The sequence below is a fragment of the Marmota marmota genome, unplaced genomic scaffold (genome assembly GCF_001458135.2).
Source record: "Marmota marmota marmota unplaced genomic scaffold, marMar, whole genome shotgun sequence".
Classification (NCBI taxonomy): Eukaryota; Metazoa; Chordata; class Mammalia; order Rodentia; family Sciuridae; genus Marmota; species Marmota marmota.
This window is the reverse complement of record NW_025999960.1, coordinates 10,096,322-10,103,543: the sequence shown is the minus strand read 5'-3', so window position 1 is coordinate 10,103,543 and position 7,222 is coordinate 10,096,322. Positions and strand designations below refer to the sequence as shown.

The 7,222-nt window shown below is 32.8% G+C and overlaps 1 protein-coding gene across 1 annotated transcript in view; it reads left to right on the top strand.

Moving 5' to 3' along the window:
* The window catches only part of Adamts20 (ADAM metallopeptidase with thrombospondin type 1 motif 20), a 154,544-nt gene that overhangs the window by 142,462 nt on the left and 4,860 nt on the right, over positions 1 to 7,222 (top strand). The gene's annotated exons all lie outside the window — the stretch shown is intronic.

Sequence of the window (7,222 nt, the reverse complement as noted above, 5' to 3'; positions counted from 1 at the left end):
AGATATATATATATATATATATATATATATATATATATATATATATAAATTAATTTTCACCAGTTATTGCCAGAGAGAATGCCCATGGGCTCCTTCAAATTGCTATTCTAAAAGTTCTTCCTCTCTTAGTGAAAGATGGGTAACTTTGCAGAAGAATCCTACACTCTCATTCAATCTTTATTACTAGTTAGCTCAACTCACATCCATACTTTTTCCCCCCAATTTCCTACTCTATGCATGTGGTGATCAAAACTGCCTCCCAGCTGGTGCCTCTTTTATCTTTTATCTATATCATTCAGTTTCATTCCTAGATCCGTCCTTCCCATGACTCCCCTTCTGCTTCTGAAGCCTGGCATTGTCTCTTTGGATATCTCTTCATGTTCTGAAGTTAAAGTTGTCTAACTTAAAACTTTTAACATTCTAAATAGTGTTTTCCCTGACATATACATTTCTTTTGGTGACAAAACTTCCATCTTGATTCTCTTAAATGGATGTTCATTCTCCAATGGTCAACTCATCTTCTGACTGCTCAACTTTGTCGAACAATCCATCCATCTTTTAAGCTATGCCTTCTGATCACTTATTTGATCATTTCATTTATTTGATTAGAGAGAAGTAAATTGACAACACAACCTAGATATGTGAACAGTATGTTAATACAAGACTTCTCTGATGCTATTTCTTTGGAAAGGTGACCAAGTTCTGGAAATCTGGTCTTTATTATTTTATATTGAATTGAGTAAGGTCTGGTCAAATGAGACATCAACAAAATTTACAGGGGATTGATAAAAGGATAAATTATTTAATTGTTAAGTGGAAACAAAATTCTTTTTATCTCACTTCGTGAACTTTCCCCCTAGAAAATATCTTAATGCAAAATAAATTATTGTAAACAAAAATCATTTCTTGATGAGCGTAGAATCTGGATTAAAGGCATTTGCATAATCAGGTTTTTAAATAAGATAACCATTTCCATTTCTTTCTAACTCCCTTTCTCTGATTTTATGGTAACCTGATTTTTTTCCTAAAATATCTTGAGAAAATTATGTATCTATAAACTGTGTAATTCCAGTTTATAGTTGCAGAGAGACATTCCATGTTACCAATTTGTTTAAGATCCTTGAAAAAATTATAGGCAAAACCAGCAATAAAAAGGCCCTCTTTTTGCCCATCAGGATGTGTTATCTTCCTCACATGGTTTTTGAGACAGTTCTGGAATGTAGAGCTCCATTACAAGATTACATGTTATTGGGCATAGATGTGTGCTGTCGAAAGGAGCTATGTCCATTTATATTCAGTTTGTATTTATCTGCCTTAGGCTACTGTTACCAAAAATACAAACTGCCCAGTGTTTTGGGAGATGTTCTTTCAAATATATAAACCAGATTCTGTGTTAAGTTATACAACATTTGCATGAATACCCTCCAGATGTTTGATGTTACAAAGAACTTATTCTGTTGTTTGGGATTCATCAAAACCACATCCTCTATGTTTGCTTATGACTGAATACCTCGGGACATGAATGATAAAAAGAGAATGGACACATATGGTGTTCTTTAGGGAAAATAAACTTTGCAACATTGCAATGTGAGATGAAGTTAAAGAGTGTAATGTGACTTTCAAATGCATATGTCAAAAGTGAAGAAAAGTAAATGTTCTTTGCTTTCCACAAAGCCACAGAAATTTTAAAAAGCTTAATGTGCATCTCTTTAGTTGACTTATAATTAATATTTGATTATATAGAGCAAGAGAAATAATCACATTCAACCAACACCCATGGATCATAGGTAGTACCCATTTTGAGTGTGTATAGTCAGTGTATTAAATCTATGGAGTATATATTATTTATTATCAAGGTGAGTAGTTTAATATATAAGATCTGCCAGGGGCTGGGTGGTGTAGCCTAATGGCAGAACATATGCTTAATATGTACAAGGCTGTGGATTCATTCCCTTGCACTGACAAATACACAGATACACACATGTGTGTGTATACTTGTGCATGTATATATATATATATATATATATATATATACACATATGTGTGTATATATACATATACATAAAATATGTACATACAACATATTTATATATACATATATAAAATGTATTTTTAAATTATATTGCTTAGAACTTTTCTCTCCCTTTTTGCCTTACTTGATCTGTCTTGGTATTAAAACTGGTATATTAAATTTTCCTATTTTTAGGGTATATCTCTCTATGTCTCCTTGCATTTCTTAGTTTCTGCCATAAGTTGTTGCTGTACTGTTTGATGCATAATAGTCACGTGTGAACTGTTTTATATGGATCATGGTTTTTACCAGCTCTTTGTCATGGTACTGTAATTTAAAACTTGAAGTCTTTTTGACCCGTATCAGGATCTATTCCAGCTCTCCTTTTATGTCCATTTACCTGTTTTCATGTTTTGTTTTGTTTATTTATTTGTTCATTTTACCCACCCTTTTATTTTTAGCTGTCCCTTTGCTTTAGGTATATTCCATACATATAGCAGATAGTTGGGCATTGTTTGGCAACCCATTAAAAATTCCTTTTTTAAAACAGATGTTGCTCCCCTTCACATTTTTTATTATATGTTTTAAAATATCATACAGAAAAATTGTTTTATTTTTCTTTTTTGTTATACAGTTCTTTGAGCTTTAACATATGTACAAATTCATGTTAGCATTACCATAATCAGAATACAGTACAGTACTCTTACCTCAAATATCTTCTCCCTACTTCCCTTTTAGACTTAGACAGCTCCTCCCACCTAACTCTTAGCAAACACTGCTCCATTCTCTGTTGTTGTGGTTTGCAATAAAACAAGGGAAAAAAAGAGAGGTCCAAATTGGAAAGGAAGAAATAAAACTGTCTTTATTTATTGATTGCCTAATTGTCTATAATAAAAAACTTCAAAAATTCTGCATGCATACACACACACGCAAACTGTTATAACCAATAAGTAAATTCAGTTAAGTTAAAGGATACAAAATTAACCTGGAAAAGTCAGTAGCATTTTTATTCACAAATATTGAACTAATTGAAAAAGAAATCAAGAAAATAATTTCATTTACAGTAGCATCAAAGAAAACTCAAAAAACATATGAATAAACTTAACCAATGAGGGTAAAGATCTCGTCCTTGAATATCATAAGACACTGATGAAAGAAATTGATACAGACACAAAGAAAGGGAAGAAATATCCTGTGCTCAAGGACTCGAAGAAATATTAGTAGTGAAATATCTATGCTCCTTAAAGCAATATACAGATTCAACACAGTCCCTATCAAAATGCCAATGGCATTCCCACAGAAAGAGAAAACAAAATTTTTGAAATTTGTATAGAAAAAGGAAAGACAGAATAGTTAGAACAGTTCTGAGAAGAAAACCAAAACAGGATATATCACATTCTTGATTTAAAATTCTATTACAAAATGATAATATTCAAAACAATATAGTACTAGTATAAAAACGGACACATAGACCAGTAGGACAGAATAAAGAGAGTCCCAAAATACATCTAAACATATACTGCCAACAAATTTTGACAAGGGAAATAAGAAGACACGAAGGGGAAGGATAGGGTTCTCAATAAGTGATACAGAAAATCTGTTTTTGCACAAGTGAAAAAAGGAAATTGGACCCTTATCTTACACCATACACAAAATAAACTCAGAATATATAAAATACCTTAATGTAATGTAAGACCGGAAGCTATAAAACTTTTAGAACACGAAAAGCTAGACATTATCTCAGGCCATAGAATCAATGGGACTTTGTCAAACCAAAAAGCTTCTGCACAGTAAAGGGAACAATCAATAAAATAAAATGTAATATCTAAAATTTATAAAGAACTTGTACAACTCAACAGCTGTTTAGGTAATTACTTGTTTAAGTAATGCAGTTAAAAAATGAGCAAAAGATCTGAACAGACAGTTCTCAAAAGAATACATATGAATCACCAACAATCATATGAAAAGGAGCTCAGCATTACCAATCATTAGGGAAATACAAATCAACACTACTAGGAAATATCACTTCACAACTGTTATGTTAGCATTGTTAAAAAATAGAGCTTGGGGACTGGGGTTGTGGCTCAGTAGTAGCGCGCTCGCCTAGCATGTATGAAGCCCTGGGTTTGATCCTCAGTACCACATAAAAATACATAAACTAAATAAAGGTATGGTGTCCAACTACATATAAAAAATAAATATTTAAAACAAATATTTAAAAAAAATAAAACTAGGTACAATAGGAGAAGCCTATAGAGTCCCAGCTACTTGGGAGGCTGAGACAAGAAGGATCACAAGTTTGAGACTAGCTAGGGCAACTTATGAGGAGACCTTGTCTCCAAATGAAATATTTTTTAAAGATTATGGATATAGCTAAGTGGTAGAGTACTTGTGTATTACATGTAAAACCCTGGATTCAATCCCCATTACCTCCAAAAAAGTCAAAAGACAACAAATGTCAGTGAAAGTATAGAAAAAAAGGGAGCTCTGACACTTTGGGTGGGAATGTATATTGATTCAGCCATTATCTAAAGTAGTATGGAATTTTTTAAAGAAATTAAAAGTACAACAGAAATTAAAAGTATAACTGTCATATGTTCTAGCAATTCTTCTTCTGGACACATCCTGAAAGAAAATGAAATCACTGGTCCTGTAAAAAAACAACCAAGACATGGAAACAACTTAAGTGTTCATTAGTGAATGAGTGGATAAAGAAACTGCAAGATAAATGATAGATAGATGCCAAAAAAAAAAAAGAATAAGAATAAGAATGAGGATCTACCTGTATTCTACAGTGGGGAAGATCCTGGAGGGCATTAAGCTAAATGAAACAATCTTGATCTAGAAAGAAAAAAATACAGTATGACTTTATATATGGATCTAAACAAAAATTCAGTTACACAGAAAACAAAGGAGTGGTTACCACGAATGGTGGGGGTTGAGAGGAGATGGGTAGGCAGGGGCCAAAAGTACAAGTATCAGATATGGAAGGTGAACAGGTCTAGTGATCTGATGTTCAGCTTAAGTCTATAGGTAATAGCTCAAACTGTATTCAGGATTCATTCTCAATGAGGTGACTTTAGTTGCTCTTGCTACAAAAACAAAAGCAAAGAAGGGTAGTTATGAGAGATGATGGATATGTTAATTTGCTTCACTATAGTAACCTTTTTACTATCTATATGTACCATGCAGTGTCATGTTGTATACTTTAAATACGCACAATAAGATCTATTTTAAAATAGCATATATATTTAGCAACTCCCAGGCAGAACTTTTTTTTTTTTTTGTTAAAGATCATGCTTAAAGAGGCTCAACTTTTAATCTTAAATAAAGTATTGTAATTGAAGTAATTAATATTATTCACTCAAATATTACTTCTGGAGTTCCATGGGAATGTCCCACTACCTTCTTACAGCACCTGTAATTCTCTACACTGCATTACATTTATATATTTATGCTCTTTCACTTACCAGATTTAAAGTGAGAACTTTGAACTCTTACACTACTTGACACTTGTCTACCATTCAACTTATTTTGAACAAATGGATATAATGTATTTTTAGCTCTGTCAACATCATCCCAAATTTCAAATAAATTATTCAATTATTTTTTTGAGATTGTAGCATGTAGTTTTTTAAATGACTAAGAACAGAAGTAAAGCTCATGAAAATGAGTCCACAGAAATGGAGTAGTAGATATTTCTAGACCAATGATTAAAGACCCCCTAATCCTCTAAGCAGTCAGTTGGGACTTTCTCCTTTCCGTTCCAGTGTGTGAGCATTTGGATGCTTCCAGGCCTCATGAGCAAGGAGGTAGAGAATGATGGAAGTGTGGAATGAGTGTCAGGTGTGTTAACGCTGTATGGCCCTCAGCAATTACCTGGTTACAGCACCCCAACATCACTGAATACATCTCCATTGTTGAAGAATTTTATTTAGTGAGAAGTCTGTCTGTGAGAGAATGGGGTCCGTAGGTAACCAGTGCAAAACCTATGTCAGATTAAGTACCAGATAGTATAATCTATCCTAGGAGTTAGCTCTTCAAATTCAAATGCTCCTGTGTCTAGTATTAGGGTCATCTATCAGGATGAAGTCTGATGGGTCTATATGTGTGTTTATATATTTGCTTTTATGTTGCTATTATTTAATATTTATAATGCTGCATCTAATTCTTTCATTCAGAATCACTATTAAATACCTAGGTCCTGCTCTGGGGATATAGAAATGAAGCAAACAGATAAGTCATATGCTAAATTTCATAACCAAATGATGTTGTACTTAATAAATCTTTGGAATTTGTCTAAAATTGATTATTTCTGCTATAAAAATTCTCCATTTTGTGTCATTGTACTATAAATGTATTTGAATCTGTTTCATTTTTAAATGAGATATATAATATAGGTCTGTGAAGAAATTTAAATTAATAAACTAATATTTAAATGGTTTATCAATATTAATGTTTTATTATAAATGTATATAATGTTTATTTAGCCTTAACTTTCATGACAAGATCATATTCTCATTCACATAATGTAAACTTCAATATTCCATTACAGTCTTGCTCAAGATTTGTGAGATTTAGGCCATTGGAATATTATGACATGATCTAAGAATGCCTTAGTATTTCTCTGAATTTTCATGAATACTGAATATTGGTAGTTGGATGAATTAAGATAATGTAAATAACATGTTACTCATTTTAGTGTCTATCTTTTTCACACAGTTATTTGAAGTTTTTTAACAAAGATAGTTTGAAATATTTCGACATAAAATGATCTCTGTATTAGAAAATAATAATGTCACAAAGCCACTAGGGGACCCACACAATGGTCTAATATGGGCATCACATATTCAGGTACCCTTCTGGGAACTTAAAAAGGACATAATGGCCAAGATGAAAATCCCACATTCAGTAGTTTTGTGTGGTAGGTAAAGAAGTAATATTCTTAGCATAAAAAGGAAAGTAGGTTCCAGAAAATACGTGAAACAGTTGTAACATCCAAGAATTTGCGATGAGAAATCAAAAACTGAAATAGGAGCTAGGTGTGGTGCACACACCTGTAATCCCAGAAACTCCAGAGACGGAGGCAAGAGGAGTTAGTGCAAGTGCAAAGCCAGCCTCAGCTTTTTATAGAGGTCCTAAGCGACTAAAGGAGCAGGGGAAGGAAGGAAGGAAGGAAGGAAGGAAGGAAGGAATGAAGGAAGGAAGGAA